Source organism: Dromiciops gliroides, chromosome 4 (assembly GCF_019393635.1).
Source record: "Dromiciops gliroides isolate mDroGli1 chromosome 4, mDroGli1.pri, whole genome shotgun sequence".
NCBI lineage: Eukaryota > Metazoa > Chordata > Mammalia > Microbiotheria > Microbiotheriidae > Dromiciops > Dromiciops gliroides.
In genome coordinates this window covers 378,722,634-378,745,509 of record NC_057864.1, presented here as the reverse complement: position 1 = coordinate 378,745,509, position 22,876 = coordinate 378,722,634, and the positions used below count along the sequence as shown (strand labels likewise).

Sequence of the window (22,876 nt, the reverse complement as noted above, 5' to 3'; positions counted from 1 at the left end):
ACAGTGTGTTCATTTGATCACATTCTCCTTTAATATGAGAATTTCCTCTTTGGCTATTGTCCCAAAAAAACCTCTGGGCAAATTGAGGTTGATCCATCATTGATAATATTCAAGAGCTAAGTCATTAAAGGACAACATTTGCTTCTTTTTGTATTTTCTCTTATACTCATTGTTTGATGAAGTATTGAGGCTATTAGGCTGAGGCCCAAGGCAAATCATGAGTGCTGTCTGATCATTTCCTGTTTCAGATTTAAACCTTAAGATCTAAAATTCTACACCAACAGGGTATGACAACCACAGAAATGCACTGCTTGCTTTAATGAATATCTAAACTATATTCATTTTACAAAGCAATTTTTAAATAGAAAAAATACAGCATTTAAACATATATGTGTGCATGTGCTCAGGAGGGGGGGGATTTCTACTAGTTTCTACACAGTAAGGTTTTATATAATCCTATGTAAGATGTACCTTCAGATAATTAACTGTTGTTATGTATGCCTAATCTAATCTACATGGCTTTAGAATCATTTTTTACCTCTTATAATCTCTAATACTTCTTGAGATTTACTACTATCTCCAGTACAATGGCTGGATAAAGAATAACAATAATTGCAAGAATTTATACACCACCTTGAGAGTTACAAAGTGTTTATTAATGTTAACTCACTTGATCATCATGCAAAATTTTGTGGTAAGTGCTAGCTATTACCATCCCTATTTCCAGATGAGGAAACTAAAATGTAGAGAAGCGAAATGATTTGCCAATGGATATTTTTTCAATAATTGCCTGAGACAGAATTTGAACTGAAGTTTCCTGACTCTAAGGCTCACCCCACACTCTACCCATGACACTACCAACCTGCTTAGCCTAGGTAGATGCCAGGTTTCTACCCCATCTTTTGGTAATGTTATTCTACTCAATTATTTTACTTTTATTTTGTATATAATTTGTAAGTCTTCTCTGTATTTATGTTTCTTTCCTTCCAGTAGAATGTAAGTTTCTTGAGCACAGAAGAGATTTTTTTTCTTTTTGTATACTGTGTCTTGAAGAATATCATATAATATCCTGACTGACTTAGTGTCTACTCATTTACTCCTTATTGCTATCCTGCCAAAAACAAAACAAAAACAAAAACAACACACACACACACACACACACACAAAAAGTGCTGTTCTCCTCCATAATTATTCCCTCAATTTCCCTTTCTTGTCTCGCACCAGTTGCTAACATTTCTAGAATTATATAAAATTATAATGGTAAGATTTAATATTCCCACTTTACCCTTGTTCTTTACATAATTACCTGTAGTATTTTTTAATTTATGAATTAAAAAAAAAATTATGCGGCAATGAGGGTTAAGTGACTTGCCCAAGGTCACATAGCTAGTAAGTGCCAAGTGTCTGAGGCTGGATTTGAACTCAGGTCCTCCTGAATCCAAGGGCAGTGCTTTATCCACTGCATCACCTAGCTGCCCATGTAGTATTTTTCAAGTAAAAATAATGATAGTTGGTGGCTGATGGAAAATGGCTGAGTATGAGATAGGACTCAGCTGAACTTTCCATAAACTCCACTCCTGACAACTTTTAAACAATACTTCAAATCAAATTTTGGAGGAGCAGAGCCAACAAAAGGTCAGAGGTAGACATTTTTCCATCATGAGACAACTTAGAAGGTCCACAGAAAAGATCAACAACATCAGGGTGGGCACAAGCACAGAGCCTGGCAAGAGCAGCAGCAGTAGGCCTTGGAAGTGGGTATGATAGCAGCAGCAGAGAATTTTGAGGGGAGGCTAAATTGAGGGAAGCAGTGGTTGGAAGCTAGACATATTTTTGAGGAGGAGCAATATAAAAAGATAGAGAGAAGGATAAACTAAAAATATGGGATGGAAGAAAATACAAATTTAGTGATCATAGCTGTAAATGTGAACAGGATAACCTAACCCATAGAATGGAAGCAGATAGAAGAAAGGATTTGAAACCAGAATCCAGCACTATGTTGTTTACAAGAAACAAACTTGAAACAGATAGATACATATAGTGTAAAACTTCTTAAGCTGTGGGTCACAACCCCATAAGGGATTGTGGGAGTCGTGAAAAAACTTGACAATAGTAGAAGGTTATGTACACCCATTTTATGATCTTATGATCATGTAAAAATTTCTTGTTTCTTGGGCATAAAGGAGTCAAAAATGGAAAAAGTTGAACATGCTCTAACATAGTTACAAACAAAAGGCAGGATCAGCAATCCTGATGTCAGGTAGTAGAAAAGTAAAAATAGATCTAATTAAAAGAGATAATTAATGAAACTGCATTTTGGTAAAAGGTACCATAAAGAATGAAATCATATGAATATTTTTAAAGCCAGATTTCTCAGATAAAGGTTTTCTTTCTCAAATGTTTCAGGACATTAGTAAAATTTATAAAAATAAGAACCAATCCCCAATTGATGAAGGGACAAAATATCTAAGCAGGCAGTTCTCAAAAGAATAAATCAAATCTGTTTATAGTCATATAAAAATGTTTTAAAGAACTATTGATAAAAGTAAGGCAAATTAAAACAATTCTCATGTACCAACTCATAACTATCAGAAGTGAGAAATGTTTGAAGGGATGAAGGATAATAGATACATTAATGAACTGTTGGTGGAATAGCAAACTGGTCCAACCATTTTGGAAAATAATCTTGAACTATGGCCAAAGGACTGTTTTTTAAAATGTTAATTTAATTTACTTTTGTTACATTTTAAAGTCCCAAACTATCTCCCTTCTCTCCTGACCCCACATACACAGAGAGAGGTATCATAGGTACATATAAACACATATATGGCTGTATGTACATGTATGTGTATATGCGTATATGTAGATATATGCATATATATGTATATGTATAGACATGTATTTAAATGTAAAGGTATACTATGCATAATTCTATTTATAAGTTCTTTCTCTGAAGATGGATAGCATCTTCTTTAATAAGTCCTTTTTAGTTGATTTGAATTTTTGATAATACTCAAAATACTTTAGTCATTTACAGATATTCTTTGAATATGTCCAAAGGACTATTAAATGCTGCATAACATTTTATCCAGAAATACCATTACTAGGTCTATACTCCAAGAAGATAAAAGAAAAAGGTAAAGAACCTATTTATACAAAAATGTTAATAGCAGCTCTTTTTGCATTAGCAAAAAAATCAGAAATCAGGAGGATACTTATCAACTTGGGAATGCCTAAGCAAGTTATTGCATAAGATTGTTATGGAGTACTATAAAGCTATAGAAAATAATGGCAGGGATGATTTCAGAAGAAAAAAACACATGGCAAGACCTATATGAACTGATACAAAGTGAAGATAGAAGAAGTGGTAGATCACTATGCACAGAAGCAGCAATGTTGTACTAATGATCAATTATGAAAGACTTGGCTACTGTGATCAAAATAGTATTCCAAGACAATCTGAAAGAACTCATGATGGAAACATGCTATCCACCTCCAGAGAGAGAGAACTGGTGAACTCTGAGTGCAAATTGAAATATAATGTTCTCACTTTCTTAATTTTTAAAACTTTTTTTGTTATATGATTAATGTGGAAATTATTTGCATGATTTCATATGTATAATTAATATCCTATTGCTTGTCTTCTCTATAGGTGAGGGATAGTTGGGAGGGAGTGAAGGAATCTCAAACTCAACAATTTTAAAAAGACAAGAATGCTAAATAGAAATAATATTTTTAAAAAACAAAAAAAGAATTTTACTATTTCTTGGTTATAGATAAGGATTATATGGCAGTGTGTCAAATTCTAATAGAAAGGCAGGGCACCAAATTGTACATAAGGATCCTTGCAGGTGCATATTGATTTAGTAATCCACATGTTAATATCTATATATTAGTATATTTTTTAAAAATTGTTCAATATTTCCTAATTAAATTTTAGAATGATCTTGGCCATGGCCGGTGTATCTAACACCTTTGTTTTATAACATTAAAGGAAGGTAATATTTTTAAAGAACATAAATGGGTATTATATTTTATCTATTTTTCCTAAATTGAAACATAGAAATTATTTTTCTATTTTAATATGATTTTAAATCAATATAGCTAGATATGTATGTATATATAGGGATGTGAATATATATCCCATGTGTGTATTATTTATACAGACATGTGCATGTATATTGTATTCTAGTATATATCCAGTCTAGGGGGCAGCTAGGTGGCACAGTGGATTAAAGCACCAGCCCTGGATTCAGGAGGACCTGAGTTCATATCTGGCTTCAGACATTTGACACTAGCTGTGTGACTCTGGGCAAGTCAATTAGCTCCCATTGCCCTGCAAAAAAAAAAAAAAAATCCAATCTAAATGTAGTTTATAATCCATTCTAATATCTTGTGTACCTATTACTTTAGTTAGTATTATTACATTAAGAGATATTTGAGATACTGGTCTAGAAACATTTTTTCTCCAATTTTTCTCTCCTTGGTTTGAGAATTAGATCCATATTTATCTCAAAGAAGGAATTTTGAAGAAAGTTTTATCTTTGAGAACTATTTATCTACTATTGGAATTAATTTTTCTAAGAATATTTTATAAAATTCACTTTTAAGTGCATCTGTACCTGATATTTTTCCTTTGAGAGTTATTTTATGACTTATTCAATTTATTTTTCTTCAAGATATTTATTTAAATTTTCTATTTCTCCTTTAGTTAATCTGTGTATTTTACATTAATGCAAATATACATCTATTTTACTTCAGTTATCAATTTATTTGGCATAAAATTTGGCAAAATAGTCTCTAATATTTTTTTCTTTATCCCCTCTTCATTGCTTATGATTTTTTATTTTCATTTTTGGGTATCTTAATTTAGTGTTTCTTTTTTTTTTAAATAAAATTAATTAATTTTTTTCCTTAAGTAAAAAAGAGTAACTAATTTTATTTATCAAATAAGAGGGCCAATGTTCAATTTTTGTATTCTTGTTTACTCCCTTAGTAACTTTCACTAGGTTTTCCCATCTCCTCAATTTCTCACAACTCTTTCTCAGCCAAACTCCTAGAAAAATTTGTCTACATTCCTTCCACTTCCTCTCCATTCATTCATTACTTGCAGTCTGGTTTCCTCTCTCATCACTAAATTGAAACTCCTTTCTGTAAGGTAAGTAATCAAATCTGGTGGTCTTTTTTTCAGTCTTCATTCTAAACCAATCTGCTACATTTCACATTGTTTACTACCCTCTTCTAAAGGATACGCTTTTCTCAATGTTTTTCATGACAACATTCTCTCTTAGTTCTCTTACCTTTTTGGCCCCATCTCAGTCTCATTTTCTTGCTTTTCATATTATCATGCCCCTTAACTGTGGTGTTACCTGAAGCTCTGCTCCTCCCTTCATTTATTCTCTTCTTACACCTTTTCTGTTGCTGATATTATTATTTGCCATGAATTTAATTGTAATCTTAATGAAGATGGTTTCCCAATCTCTTCTATATCCAATGCCAATTTTTCCCCCTTGGGCTTCAGTTCCACAGCACAAAAATGATCTATTGAACATTTCAAACTGAATATCCTCTAGAAGGAATTTATTCTCTTTTTCCCAAAACCAACAAATTCTAAACTTGCCTATTTTTGTGGAAGGTCTGACTCTTCTCCAAGTTTGGACCCTTAGTGTGATCTTCAAATCAGTACTTAGTCCTAACCATACATTATCTATAATTTCCAAATCTTATCAGGTATTTCTCTGTATCTCTCACATGGAGCCTCTTCCTTTATATTCCCATAGTCACAGATTTATTTTATGTATTTAACTATGCATACCTAGAAAATTCCAAAAACCTTCTGACTCCTAACAGGTCTACCTGCCTTCTGTTTTTCTGCTTTCCAATCTAAGTGTCACAGACATATAAATAAATTTCTTCAAGCATATTTCTTAGCACATTGCTCAATACATATGGAGGACTCCTAATGTTCTATTTGCTTCTATGATAAAATTTCAACTTTTATTTTCAATACATATTTAATCACTATTTTCCCCATTTTTTCAGTTACTCACACATGGGACTCAATTTCCTGCACATATGTTTGCACTAACTGGACCCTATACTTCAAATGAATTCCTTCTTTACCTCTGCCTCAAAAAGAGTTTCTTACTTTTTTACATTATGTGTTGATCAACTGTGATAGACTTGATGCTTCTCAGCAATTTAATGGTCCAAGATATTTCCAAAGGATGCATGATTGTAAATTCTCTCCAAATACAGAAAAAAAAGAACTGTGGAATCTAGATACAGATATAACCTTACTATTTCTATTGTTTTATGTTGTTGCTGTTTTTGTTTTTTTGAGGTTTTTCCTTTTTGCTCTGATTCTTCTTTCACAGCATGACTAATGCAGAAATATGTTTAATGTGATTGAATATATATATATATATATATATATATATATATATATATATATATATATATATAAAACCTATATCAAATTGCTTGCTATCTTGGGGAGGGGGGAGGGAGAGGAGGGAGGGAGAAAATTTTGAAACTAGATATCTTATAAAAACAAATGTTGAAAACTATCTCTACATGTAACTGGAAAATAATAAAATATTTATATAAAAAATGTCTCCCTAATGTCTCGTTCAATGCTTGCCACATAGCAAACACTTATTAAATGCATGTTTATTGATTTATTCATTGACCATTGCAAAATCATGTAACTTCCCTGGGTTCATTTTTTTATTTATAAAAGAAAAAAAAGGAAGAGATTTGATGTGGTACGATGCTCTCTTAGCAACTTCCAAATATCATTTTATAATCTTATGGTTCTATGATTATCATTCTTGAAGAATGAATTAATATTTGAAATTCATAGAAACATGGGGAGACTTATATGAACCAAACCTCACTAGTTTCATTTCCTAGGATTTTCATAGTGATTAAAATAGTATGATGAAAACAAAATTATAATTGCTATTTAATGTTAAATAATTTTAATTCTGAATCTCAATTGCAAGGAATGGAAACAGAAATATTTCTCTTTACTCATAATGGAAAAGTAGGGGACTGTGTGTATATCATTTGACATATCCCTTCAGATGGTGTCAGTTGTTTTTACTTAATTATTTTTGTTTGCTATAGAGAAGAACTCCAAAGGATTAGGAAGCATATTAGCATATTTCCTTCTTCTCTTTTTTTTTTGTTATGTGAAACAAGATGAATCAATAAAACTTGAAAAATGATTAAGTTGAACAAAATTCCCATAAATTAAAAAAAATATCACTGTTGATATTGACTAATGTAAATTCTAAATTTGCTAGAGGACAGAAACTATGAGCATTTAATTCAATTTACAAGTTTTAACCTAGGTGTTAAGCACATGTTCTCAATATCAAACCAGAGTTTTTCTTAAAATGTGTGTTTCCATTTGAAAAGTTTTTATTATTCCTGGGAATGTGAGGTGATTGATAGATACATTTAACTTCTCAATGATTCAATCAAAATTCCCTCAGGCTGGCAATGGACAGTATGTCTCCAATTTTAATTTGTCTTTATGTCATGAGCTCCTCTTAGCCTAGTGAGAACCATCACAAAAACAATCAGCCATGTTGATAATCATGACTGAGAAGAGAAACAACTGAAGGAAATAGAGACATGATGCTCTTAGGGGGAAGTTAAAAGGATTATCTTATAGACAGATTGTCAGAAAGACTGATGCTCCAGTTATTCCAACAACTTGTGTTAGACATGTCAAAGTTGTGAAGGCAGTGGGAAATAGCACATCTATACTAAATCCTTAAGTGAAAAGAGGAGCACATGGAGAAAAGTAAATAGCAAGGTAACTTAAACAGGATCTTTGGCAAGGAATTTAAAAATAAATATATGGTAACCATGGTTTCAGTAGCAAAAACTAAAGACAATATTCATGAATGAATTAAGATTTTAGTGTTTTGATTACAACTACAACCTACCAATGTTTCTGTGTTCTTGAAACTGTAGTTGTATTACCCCTTCTTCCTAAGCATTATTAACATGAAATTAAATCACTGATATCTATTGATCATGAATTTTTTCTTCCAGATTTCTTCTCTAATCTGTCCTTTGCATATTTTTAAGGATTGAAGGGGAAAAAATTACATATAATGTCTCTGTTTCTCTCTGAGTATGGATGAGTTCAAAACTGAATTGAAATCACCAACTTATGCAAATTCAGGGGAAAATGATGCAAATCTGGAATCTGTTACTCAGGGCTTTGTTATTATTATTATTTTACATGTTACTTTTTTCCTCCTGAGAACTGTCATGTTTATTGTCTTGGTAATAATCACATGCTTATAACTAAGATTAAAATGTAACTGCAAGTTATGAATATACACTTTATTTTAATAAACTGCTAATATAAGCTTTAAACAACAGTTAGTTCAATGTAGTTTAACAGATTTGTGGTTGGCAATGAAAGGTATCCTAGAAGTTACCTAGTCAACCCCTCTCATTTTACCTATGGTATAAAAGTCCATAAGAAGTTGATTTTTTGATATATATTAGTTGGTTTATACTCTATTTTATGATTGTTGACATTTACATGTTTTGAAGTCATCTCAAGTTTCCTCGTTCTACAAATATTTAAAGGTCCTACTAGTTGCAAAGCAGAATATTAAGGTTATGAGTAAAATACAAAATTTTTCATAACAAATAGTGCTCCTGTACTTAGAGTACTTATAATTTAGTAGGAATGTATTTTCACAATTATTCATCTTATACTTACAAAATAATAATTTAATTTCTAGCTATTTAACTATATTGCAAAATCAGTGATATCAGGAATTGTATATTTTGGGGGGAGGGTGGGGCAATGAGGGTTAAGTGACTTGCCCAGGGTCACACAGCTAGCAAGTGTCAAGTGTCTGAGGCTGGATTTGAACTCAGGTCCTCCTGAATCCAGGGCCCCTGCTTTATCCACTGTACCATCTAGTTGCCCCCTTGGAATTGTGTATTTTTTAAAATATTTTTCCAAAGGTCCTGGTATAATTTTATGAACAAAAAAGGAAAGTAATAAATGGTCTGACTGATTTGGCAAAAAAAAAAAGCTTTATTTTAACTAATTCTATATTCAGAAGTAATACTTCATACAATATGCTCCAAATGTGAAGAAAAAATATAAGCATGAGGTTATTATATTCAATCATATCACGTTTTACCAACACTAGCAGTTTGGTTGTTATTCCTTTATAGAATGAACATTATCCTGTAAAGTTTGTCTGCCACATTTGGTATGATAAAGGGCCTTTCTAGATACCCTGGTTATAAAGAAGCACATACTTTAAAAAAATTTTAAAACACAAAACAAAAAAAAGTATCCTTTTTCAGGATGTTGCTGTTCAGTTGTTTCAGTCCTGTTTGACTCTTTTTGTGACCCCATTTGGTATTTTTTTTTGCATGTGACATCCCCAGGGTCACACAGCTACATTTAGTATTTTCTTTGCAAAGATACTTGAGTGGTTTGCCATTTCTTTCTCCAACTCATTTTCCTGATAAGGAACTAGGCAAATAGGGTTAAGTGACTTGCTCAGAGTCACACAGCTAGTGTCTGAGTGAATTTGAACTAGTCTTCTTGTTTCTATGCACTGTATTAACCAACTGCCCCTTTTTGGGAATGTAGGCCTTATGAAGTAAGTAATAATAAAAATAAAAGTTACTAGTTGTGTGATCCTGGGCAAGTCACTTAATCCCAATTGCTTCACAAAAAAAAAAAAAGGGCAGCTAGGTGGCACAGTGGATAGAGCACTGGCCCTGGATTCAGGAGGACCTGAGTTGAAATCCAGCCTTAGACACAACACTTACTAGCTGTGTGACCCTGGGAAAGTCACTTAACCCCAATTGCCTCACAAAAAAAAGGTTAACCTGATTCTCTACAGGCCCAAATGGAGGATTCCACCCCCCCATTATGATTCAAATCTTTTATCTACTCCCTGCTAAGACCATGCCAGTCAGAAGAGCAACTATAGCCTCTCCTCTGTTCATTCTCTTCCACCAGAATCTGGACTCAGGTATTTGTAGTTCTATATGAAAATAGAAGACCATAGATGGATGAGACTACAAAGAGAAATATTCAGGCTCCCCAACAGTCATAAAATCAAGAGTAGGAAGAGAATTGAATAAAATAAAAGATGGGGGGGGGGGCAACTAGGTGGTGCAGTGGATAGAGCACCAGACCTAGAGTCAGGAGGACCTGAGTACAAATCTGGCCTCAGACACTTGACACTTACTAGCTGTGTGACCCTGGGCAAGCCACTTAACTCCAATTGCCTTACCAAAAATTAAAAAAAAAAAATTAAAAAGAAAAAAAAAGAAGAGATAGAAAAGTTTGATTTCCTTAGTCCTTGTCCTAATACACTTTTATTTGTATCAATAATTCAATATACTATAAACATTAGTTCCAGAAAGTGCAGTAGGCTATAAACTTTCTGTGTATATCATCTATCCATCTATGTATCTATCATGATAACATGGCATATAGTATTTGGACTTCAATACTTCAATGGGACCTAGATATCATCAATGCAAGTTCTTTCCTCAAAAGTGGTAGAAATAGTTGATCATCATCTGCAACTCCTACCTGTGTCCTCATAGAAGAATCCCTCGACATTGTAGAGGTCCTCACTTTTTTGTCTTATAATTTTCTTTAGGTATCAACCCATGAAAAATAAAATAATTACTAGGCCATAGAAATAAAGTAATTTGACTATTTGAAAGAGGACATTCTTGTATATAGAATACTGGCAGCTAAAATGAAAACCCCTTAATCAAGCAGCTTGCCTAAAAAACGTATCTCCAAAAACATGATAAATTTTCATCAATCCATGTGTAGTTACAGAGAAATTAATTTAAGTCTCTTGTTAATACTTGAGGATAACAGCAACTTGAGGAAAATTGGATAATAAATTTACTATATAGGACTACATTAGAACACCCCAAACTGAAAGTTGTTTAGAGGGAACAATAGACTGTGGAAAGTGTTTTTGCTTTTGAGTCTAAAAGAACCTGGACTCATGTACTGACCCTAGAACTTAGTAACTGTGTGATCTTGGACCAACCATTTAGCCTATTTTAATTTCATCATGTGTAAAATAAGGGACTTAGATGATATCTGAATTTCCTTCCATATCTAGAACCATGATGTGATAATTTCATATTTGTTTATGGGTTATGCTTGATCTACCCTGGTAACTTGGCCTGATGGTTAGTAAGATAAAAATTCTTCTGGAAGGAGTGAACTAGTTAATGGAGGGAAGAATGACAATCAATCCTAAATCTATCTTTCTTCCACACTTCAGACCCACATTTCCAATGAATGATAAAATATCTCAATGTAATATTCCAATAGCACCTGAAACTTAACTCACCTCAAATTGAACTTTTTTTTTTACCCCTCCCAAACCTTCTTCTTGGGATTATATTATTTCCATTTGTGGAATTAAAAAAAAATTACTTCCTATGTTTGAAACATTGAACCATATTTGACATTTTCATCTTCCCTCATTTCTCACTTTCAGTTAACAAGTTCTATCACATCTTTGTTCCCACAATATCATATACCTCAAAGATTATAAAAATAGTTCACCTCCAGTAGTTTTCTCCTTCAGTCAGTCAAGGTTTAGTTAGTTCATCTGAGTGAAACCCAACCGAAGTTTAAAAATAATCTTGTGTGGAGACATCCTTTTGTCTAGATAGCCTAAGGACTGATGAGATTAAACCACACCCTGGTGGAAAACTATTTTGAATGGGGGGATCCACATTTCTTCTCTGATGTCAAGAGTTGTGTGACCAAAGTCACATATCCCCAGACATCATTTAAATATAACCCACCTCTAATCATGTAAACCAATTAGATTTGCTTACTATGTAATGAACCTTCCATGAACTGAGGTCCCACTGCCATGTAGGTTCTTAGGTCTGAGAGAGATGGCCAATAGACCTCCTTTTATAAATAACCCAGCTGGCCTATTAATAAAATGGTTAAATTCCCTAGAAACAATGTATTTCATATTTTTAATAATTTCATTGTTCATATTTTTGATAAATTCAGGTTTCTGCTTAATATCTTTCAGTCCAGGTGGCAGCTAGGTGGCACAGTAGATAAAGCACTAGCCCTGGATTCAGGAGGACCTGAGTTCAAATCCTGCCTCAGACACTTGACACTAGCTGTGTGACCCTGGGCAAGTCACTTAACCCTCACTGCCCCGCTCCCCCCAAAACAAAAATATCTTTCAGTTCATATTGATTGCCAGAAGAGGGGAAAATGAAGTCCAAATTTTTTAGCCTAGGATACCAGTCCCTTGACAACCTGGTGGCACTAGACCTTTGCAATCTTCATGCATATGTCTTCAATTCTCTAAGTACTAGCTATTATAAACTACATAATTTATTCAATATATACTTAATATTTTCCTGGCTATATGTCACACAGATCTCTGTTTTTGAAAAGACAAACTTGTTGACCCTCAGATCTCTGAATTTCTATTCATTCCTTAAAGTTTCCCTCAAATTCCATTTATCCAGAAAATCTTCCCAGTTCTTCCCTCTACCTCTAATCAGGAAATACCAGTCCTCCTTTGGATTTCTCACATATTTTATCATGTGTTATTTTGTATTATGTTTATGTGTCATATTTCTAACAATGTTTTAAGTTATCTAAGGACAGAAGTCAAGTAATATTTAAATTTTAATTTTCACCTAACACTTACCACAGTGATCTACAAATAGGAGACATATTTTTAGAGACTGAAAAACAATGGACTAAATTCAACTGAATTGAATGAAAAAATCCAATAATAAAATAGTATTAATAACATTCATGAATAAAATAATACAAGCATAATTAGGACATCCTTTCCACTCTCTTGGAGGTTGCTTCTGAACAAAGTACAAAATGAAAAGTGCTTTCCTATAGGTGTTGAGGTCTTCCAGATTTTCCTATTTGGAAATAATATTGTGCTCATAGCCACTATAAAAGAAATTCCATGCAATTGAGATTAGGTATATATTGCACACTCCCTCCCCAATTTTCTCAAGCATCATAGAAAAAATCTTTAAGAGACAGAAACCTGGGTCATGAATTTATAGAACTCAGAATAAGAAGGTAGTGAAATGGTAAGGACAAAAGCTCAGCTCACACTTCCTCCCAGAAATGCAGAGTTGAGCCCTAACAATGTCCAAAGACAAAAAGTAGACTGGATGAATTGGCAAATGAACAACCAAACAAATAGACAAACAACATTCTATGATAAAGAACTATTATTCCCCAAGGAAATTCAAGACAGAAACTTAGATGAGAATACATATACATAGGGGTCAGCTAGGTGGTACAGTGGATAAAACACTAGCTGTGTGACTCTGGGCAAGTCACTTAACCCTTACTGCCCTGCAAAAAAACAAACAAAAAGAGAATACATATACATGCATATATATGTATATATACATGTATACATATATTTATGCAGATATATGTACACATCTACACATATAACATACATATAGACACACAGTCACATATATACACACATGTGACTGTGTGTATATGCATGTATGTGTGTATAAGGTTAAATAACATAGATTTACAGGTAAATTTTGTAAGAGGAACATTTATCAAGAGGAACATTCTCAAAAGTTTGTATATTGTGACTAGTTTGGATATATGCCTAAAATTCAGTGTGTATATGCATGTATGTGTGTATAAGGTTAAATAACATAGATTTACAGGTAAATTTTGTAAGAGGAACATTTATCAAGAGGAACATTCTCAAAAGTTTGTATATTGTGACTAGCTTGGATATATGCCTAAAATTCAGTGCTGATTCAATATTATGAAAACAAATATAATTGCACAAATAATTAAAAACACAAATATCAAATGGATAACTTAATAAATGAAGAAAAAGCTTTTAGTAATATTCAACATTCATTCCTACTAAAAGATTAGAAAACAAAAGAATGAATAGAACTTTCTTTAAAATGATTAATATTATCTATCTAAAACTAATATTGGGCATTATCTGAAAAAAGGATAAACTAGAAACATCTTTGTTGAGATAAGAGGTAAGGCAAGAATGTCCATTATCATCATAACTATTCAATACTCTTCCAGAAATCATAATCATAACAATAAAGCAAGAAAAAATATATGGTGAGGATAAGCCCTGGTAAAGAATCCTAAGGATTCTGCTTTTAAAAAAAATGAGAAAGTACAATTTCATTTTTTTTGAGGGGCAATGAGGGTTAAGTGACTTGCCCAGGGTCACACAGCTAGTAAGTGTCAAGTGTCTGAGGCTGTATTTGAACTCAGGTCCTCCTGAATCCAGGGCCAGTGCTTTATCCACCACACCACCTAGCTGCCCCCGAGAAAGTACATTTTCAACAAAGTTTCAGAATATAAAATAAACCCACAAAATCATTGTCATATGATTTATATCAATAAATAACAAAAAGAAAAACTGAAAAGAGAACTTCAATTTATAATAACTAAAGAGAATATAAGATACTTGAGATTCTACCTCCTAACACATACATAGGAAATATATAAACATCATTACAAAATGCTTTATAGTCAAATAACGAGAGTAGGATATTACTACTAATAATTGGTAATGATAGTAATTATATAGTGCCTGCTATGTTCTAGGAACTGTTCTAAGAATTTTACAAGTATTATTTGATTTGATCCTCACAACAACCATTTGGGCTAGGTGATATTATTTTACGATTGACAAAACTGAGGCAAACATAAGTTAAATAACTGTATCAAGGTCTGATTGCTAGTATGTATCTGAAGCTGTATTTGAAAGTAGGTCTTCCTGTCTCTACAACCATCAATTAGTTCACTCTGCCACCTAAACACCTACAAATAATTAATGGATGATAAAAGCAATGTATGAATTTAAAAGAGATAAATCCAGCTTAATTAGGCAGGAAATTATGATGCTACCTAAATTTATTCAGTTATTTAATGTTGATAAAAGTATGAAAAGATTTTTCATAGTTAGGAAATAATAATAATAGTATAATTCTTCTGGAGGAACAGGTCAAGAATACCAAAAGGAATTAAGGGGGGATATTGGGGGAAAAAAATGAATGTTACAGTGCCAGATTTCAAAATTTATTACAGAGCCTTAATAATTAAGTTTATAGTGAGTATGAAATAGAGAAGTTGATCAATGGAACAGATTGTATACATTAAAAAAAAACTAAGTAAAATAGTCGCTGACTGATCAAAAAATGAATATCATAGCTCTTGGAGGTGTCAATCACTACTCAAAAGGAAAAAAAAAGAAAAATATAAATAACTTTGAGGGAAACTGGAAAACCATATGACAGAAATAAGTATTATAGAACAACATTTCAAAGCGTATACCAATAAAATTCCAAATGTATATGTAATTTAAAAATAAAAGTTGATGCCATAAAGAAAACAAAGGAGCATGGAACAAATTACCTGTCAGATCTGTGGAGAAGGGATGAAACAAGATATAGAGAGGTTCACAAAAAACAAAATGAACAATTTTGGTTCCATGATTTTTAAAAAAAGTTTGTACACAAGCAAAACAAATCAAGATAAAATTTGATGATAAACAGGGAATTAGAGAAAATATTTGCAGTGTTTGTTAAAAGTCTAATTTCTAAGATATATAAGGAACTGATATATTGATAAGAATAAAAATAAATCACCTGATTGATAGACGAATAGGCATTTGTCAGAGGAAGAAATCTAAGTTCCCAATATCCTTATGAAAATATATTCTAAACTACTAACAATTTGAGAAACGTAAGTCAAAATAACTCTGATAATCTGCACCCATAAGTTTAGAAAAGTTGATAGTAAAGTAAAATGACACTGGAAGGAATGGAAATACAGATACATTGTATCTGTATATTGAATTGTGATGGAACTTGTGAACTGGTCCAGTCATTTTGCAAAATAATTTTGACTTATAACAAAACAAATAAACAAATAAAAAGTGTTTAAACTGGGATTATCCTTTGGCCAAACAGTACCACTGTTAGGTTTATATCCCCATAGAGAAATTAATAAGAATGAAAAGACTTATATGAACAAAAATATTAATAATTTTATTGTAGTAGCAAAGATTTGGAAACAGTAGGTACCATCATTTGGGGAACAGCTGAATAAACTTTGGTATAAGAATGTGATGTAATACCATTATGTTAAGAAAAGGATGACTAGTAAACTTTGAAAATTCATATGAAATGATGCAAAGGGAAATGAACATAAACAAGAGAAGAATATACACAATGAAGACAGAATTGAACAACACACAACTTTGAGACTTAGGAACTTTAATCAACACAAGGACCAAACATAATTCCAGAGAACTCATGATGAAATAGCCTATTCATCTTAGGTGAAGGCATCTATATACCCCTATTTATAACTATTTCTCTTACTGTGTCTGTGTGCAGGGGGCAGTTAGGTGGCGCAGTGGATAAAGCACCGGCCCTGGATTCAGGAGGACCTGAATCCAAATCTGGCCTCAGACACTTGACACTTACTAGCTGTGTTACCTTGGGCAAATCACTTAACCCTCATTGCTCCATAAAATAAATAAATAAATAATAAACAAACAAACAAACAAATAAATAGATAAATAAATATTTGGATGAATGAATAAATAAACTATGGCTGTGTGCACTGGCACAAATATGCATGTACACATCCACACACACACAATTTGTACTCCATTCTTCCTGAATGTATCTAGTGCTTTAAATATATTAGTACTTAATTTTCTTTAGGTATGAGGGATGCTGTAGAAGGAATTCTTGGTTAGTTTTAGCTTGGATTAATTGCCTTGTTCTCTTCTTTACAACTCTGAACTTCTCTGATCCATAATGTATGTAAAGGATGGCCTTTATGGAGGAAGTAAGAGTTTCATCAATGTTTTGAAATCATTGTATTCCATGCTGTCAAAATTATTTGTTAATTTTCAGGAAAGTAGGCAACTCTAGACCTTTAAGAAGCATATTCATTCCTTTTCTTTCATTTTAGAATATGAACAAATTTAGAGGCAGCTGACCACCAACCAGATCAAACATGCTTTCTTCCTTTCCTCACTACTGATTTGTTTTGTAGGCTCAGGGAATTTACTTAATCCCCTTGTGCTTCAAATTCTTTGACAATGAGAAACAATGCCAACTGTTCTTCTACCTCATTATCATTTATAAAGTCACTAGGATATTCCAGGCACTACTAGACATGTAAATAAATGTGCTAGAAATTGTATCCAGCTGGAAAAAAATAAATATATTTCTTGCCTTCAAAAAGGTTATATTCTAAGAGGCTCATGGATATTTAAATATATTTTTGATTGATTTAGGATTTTCCTTCAAGCAAGAAGATTTTAAACTATCCATCCTGCCTGATCACTGTTACTTTTGTACTCTTCCTCGAAAATGTTTGTCTCAATATCTGAACAACAATATAGCAGAGGCTCCCTTGCTTTCTCCTGGAAATTTCATATTAGAAGAACACACTGGGCATTTGTCAACTCTTACCTTCATCATTTGACCAGCCTATTTTCTCTTAGCAATAATGTTAATCTTGATATGGTTCAAGTTATAAAGTAATATGTCTATTAGTTCATAATTGACTCATTATCTCACACTTAAACTATTTATATTTAAATTTTATTGATCTTTAAAAAGGTGTGATTCTTAGCACTCTGCTCCCTTTCTGGCTACCAGGCCATTTTTATTATAAAAATGGAAGTGTGGAGGGAATATGCATAAGACAGAAGGTCATTTATTGGTTTGTTTATCTCATGGGTTGTCCTGACTATTATTATTGAATTGTTATTTTATTGCTTGTTTATGCATGTTTCTTGACTTCTATTTCAATACCCATCTAACATTTATGAGTCTTTTGGTTGGAATATGTAGCCTTATCAAGCATTATTAAGTTGTCAATATTTATTAAATAACCATTAAGTGTACAGCAGGATATTAGACAGTTTGGTCAGATGTTAGTGGATTGGAAAAAGACCTTGCATTTTAGAAACTTAAAATCTTGTCAGTCATTCCATAAGAATTTAACTGCCTACTATGTGTCAAGCATTATGCTAAGTGTTGGGGATATAACCAAAGGCAAAACAAAACAAAACAAAAGAACAATAACAACAATAACAAAAAAAATAAAATAGTACCTGTTCTCATAAAGCTCACAATTTAATGAAAACTAGTATATACACACAAGTGTTAATCAGGATAAATGGGAGGTAATCAATAGAGGAACAATGCTGGAATTAAGCAAGATTTGAAAAGCTCCCCTACAGATGGCAGGGTTTTATCAGGAACTTGAAGAATGTTGGGGATGGGAAACTGAAAGTGAACAATGAGTTTATAGCTGGATAAACAGATTTGAGAATCATTAGCATAGAGATATCTATAAAGATAGAATAGCCACAGAAATGTAAAATTCGTATGAGTCAATGTAGCAGAAGATATACACACAACCTCCACCCATCAAAAACAAAAAACAAAACATAAAATTATTTTTGAGGTTAGAGTCCAAAGTAAGAAAAAATTCTTTCAGTTAAATGAAATAAACCTACCATATGTCAGACACTGTTCTAAGCACTAGAGATAGAAATAAACAGGAAGATAGTCCAGCACCCAAGGAGCTTACAATTTAATGTTAGAATACATCATACAAAAAGATACTGAAATGTGAAGGAGGGGCACAATGGAGCACACATCATAAAATCATGTTATTCCATGTGTTTAGGGCTAAAATTCTAGCTAAACTGTCTAAAATATCCAATGAGTAGTCGCCAGTAAATTATAAGCTTTAGCAAGAGTTAGACTTTTAAGCATTTATTAAGGAGAACAAGAATTTGGTAAAGAGAGAGAGAGGAAAAAAAAGGCCTAGATTCCTATCTATTAAAGCGAGAGCACATTTCTAGCTCCGCTCTCCACCAGAGTCCAAAGGAAAGAGCCTGAGCCCAAGGGCCAGTCTCTTCCTTCCTCCTCCCACTTGCCCGCGTCACTTCCTGACGCCAAAGAGGAGACTCCTGGTCTTGCCCTCAAAGACCTTCGCTTCATGGGTGGAACTCTTCTACAGTAAGTCTCCAGCAGGTGGCCTCATTCCAATCGTTACACATGGAATAGAAATCTAACTGATTTGCTGATATCAGTGGAGGGTTACCTAGAGAGTTTAGATCCCAGTCTTTTATGGGGCTTAGAAGAGTAGAGTAAGGGGCTTATGTTTTGACTAGTTCTACTACTTTATAGATCAAGAAACTAGGGCTCAAAGTGACCTGCCCCAAGTCACATTGTTAAGTCACAATATCCAGAGCAGAACAATTCTCCCTCATTTCCTTTCTTTCTTTTTTCTTTTTCCTTTTCTTTCTTTCTCTTTCTTTCTTTCTTTCTTTCTTTCTTTCTTTCTTTCTTTCTTTCTTTCTTTCTTTCTTTCTTTCTTTCTTTCTTTCTTTCTTTCTTTCTTTCTTTCTTTCTTTCTTTCTTTCTTTCTTTCTTTCTTTCTTTCTTTCTTTCTTTCTTTCTTTCTTTTTCTTTGTGAGGCAATTGGGATTAAGTGACTTGCCTAGGCTCACACAGCTAGTAAGTGTTAAGTGTCTGAGGCCTGGATTTAACTCAGGTCCTCCTGACTCCAGGGCCAGTGCTCGATCCACTGTGCCACCTACCTGTCCCTCCCTCATTTATTTTCTAGAAATCTCCTTTTCCCTTGATGAATTTAAAGAAAGATAGTGAGTGGAGATCTATAGAACAGAGAGGAAGGCAAGATAAACAAATGGGTAAAGCTGAAGAGAAATGCAGTGACTATAAATGAGATAATCTAGGCTAAAATCCTTGGAGCAAATTCTCAAATTATGCTGTTAAGGAGAGGACTACAAATCTCTTTCTCCTGCTCAATCCTCTGATGCAAACTGGCAATCTGGCATTCTAAGTGAGCTCAGCTTGGCTGTCACAAGCAGGACTGGCTGTGCAGCTCTAGGAAACAAGGCATTGCAGTCAATCTTTCATGGCACAACTCATTAATTACATTAAACAACTGATAACACCCCAGCCTTTTTTGTTGGCTGCACTGTTGGTGCAGTAGTCAGTAAATAAAAAGAAAAGGGAGGGAAGAAAAGAATAAGAGAGGAGGAAAAGGTGAACATATAGTGTCTAAATCTGAAAAGGGTGTGTGTTTGTGTGTGTGTGTGTGTGTGTGTGTGAAGTTCTGGCATACTGTAATGCTCATATTGTTCCTTCTTGCCTTATATAGACATGGCACGCTTTCAAAAATAGCCTGTGCTTTTTTAGACTGTTAAAGACATCATCAATCATTGTCTTCTATGGTAATGCTTCAATTACCCAGGGGAAAAAAATACAGTAGCCATGAAAGTGATGTTCTGATGTGCTAAAAATCTCAACTAAAAAGGGCAGTGTTTGCATATTAGCAATGTAAGCAGTGGAAGAACGGTGATGAACCATTAATAAGCCTCTCTCAGTGCCTTCTAAGTATTCAGGAAATGTGCCGCCTGACAGCCAAGATCTTTATAGGATTAGCTTAATGGTTTGTCACTTTCTGCACTGCCTGCTGCCCTTGTGTCTCTTCTACGTTGAACAATATTGTATTGAGCATCCTCTGTAGCTGTACAAGCCCACTGTTTTCCCATGATAAGCACTACATTTGAGACATTTACAGTTCATACATGTTAAATGGCATAAGGCAGAAATTTAGCACTGTTCGTCACCCTATATACAAATCATTTTGATTTCTCACTGCCAAGGTTGTTCCAAATTGGCCACTCCCAGGTGATCACCCAGCATAATGAACACCCAGGGGGCATGGCTACAGCCACTCTACAACATTTGTATCTCTGGGAAATGAACACATGCAATGTCAGTCTATAGAGCCACACAGGTGCAGCTTGTTTGAATGCAGCCTATGTCAGACTCCCATATGGTACTAAAATAGGGAAGCCATGTGTTAGTGAGAAGGCAAAGGAAATAAAAATTTTATCACATTGAGGTGCCTGTGTGACCCACTCGTGCTGCAAAGAAAAGCCCATTTGTCATTAATATAATTTGAGAGAGAGAGAGAGAGAGAGAGAGAGAGAGAGAGAGAGAGAGAGAGAGAGAGAAAGAGAGAGAGAGAGAGCACTTGATGTGGACTATTTTCAGTCTTTAGGAAATTGCCTAATTGTCTATTTGAATGGATGATAGAATAAGAAACTTTTCATGGATCAATATTTCTAAGGACTGTTATTGAATATATATCACCAGTACTATGTTGATGGGAAAATCTCACACAGCAATAAGTCTGTAATTAGAGTTTCCAGATTATCATCTGTGACTGCTTTATGATAAGTACACCAATTCCCTGGAAACATTTGAGGGGCCTGCTGCCTGCACCATTGGTTTTATGGAGGATTGCAATCTGTGAATGCCACTGAATTTAGACTTTTATATGCCATCCACACCTCTGTATACACATTCAGTCACAAAACCACATTTTTTCCTCCTCACCCCTCAATCCATATACACATAATATTTATAGCACTTCAGGGTCCCCCCCAATTGTTTTAATTCTCCTCAAGGGGTTGATAATAGAATAAAGGCTTTTATACTCCTCAATTACTTTGTGTGAACCTAGCCAAAGTCAGTAATGACCACAAATTCTCAATTTGAGAAGATGGTTGCCTGAAATTAGCATTCATTTGGATTGTTTACACTCCACAAAGGCTGGGTTTTGAATTTCATATTGGCTATATCTCAGTAATGTTTTCCTTTGTTTTATTCTGTTTATATTTGGAGAGTAGGGGTTAATTTTTGGTATGATAATTTGATAATGGCAGTCCATTTTTATTTCAGAAAATCATGATTTCCTTCCTTAAATTGTTGGAAGAATCAGGAAGGGAAGTTCATCATTTTGTATCACTAATGCTCTTTTGGTGGAGAGAGTTACTGCTTACTTCACAAGGAACCTCATAGCCTTAGCAGACATACCATATTTAAAATCAGAAAGACTCTATTCTTTTTTTTTTTTTTTTTAGTGAGGCAATTGGGGTTAAGTGACTTGCCCAGGATCACACAGCTAGTAAGTGTTAAGTGTCTGAGCCCGGATTTGAACTCAGGTACTCCTGAATCCAGGGCCGGTGCTCTATCCACTGTGCAACCTAGCTGCCCCAAGACTCTATTCTTAATACACCTGTGTATCAGCAATTGGAATATATTGAATGTACAATGGTTTTAGTAAGTTAGTAATACAATGAACCTATTACCTAAAAGTAAAATGGGGACCACATAAATGGACTAGGAAAATGGATGACTAAAAATGTATATTTGATGTAGAAACAAATTTTCAGGTTGATTTTTGAGGGACAAGGGGGAAAATTCAGAACAAAAAATCTTGAATAAAGAAAAAAAAGTGGCCACAAAGGAAGAAATAACAAGAGAGTTGTTTGTATTAAGAAAACTCTGAAAGAAGCCTTAGAGAAGCATATTGTTGAACTGGTCAATAATGTGGTTAATTGGATCACAGGATGATTATCTTTTTAAAAAACAGGAAATAATTTTTAATAGAAAGCTAGAATGGAAGTTACACAAAGACAAGCTCTTTGACATAAGGAGGTATTTACCTCAACTTTCACCTTTATATAGGCACAGGTTTGAATTCAATATAAACTAGTAGAAATAAATGTTATTGGAAAATCTGATCATATATATGTTCTAGATATTTTTCTTCCCTGGGATACAAAATTCTTCATTCATCTCAATGAGTACTTTCAATATTCCTTTATATCTGAGGGGAGGAGAGATAAACATCTTATTCTTCACCATATTCTTGAAACAGAATCCAATTTTCTCC

At 33.5% G+C, this 22,876-nt stretch overlaps 1 pseudogene; it reads left to right on the top strand.

The window, feature by feature from the left end:
- The first annotated feature begins 1,659 nt into the window (after positions 1-1,659).
- Positions 1,660-22,876, top strand: part of LOC122755148 — a 60,852-nt pseudogene continuing 39,635 nt past the window's right edge.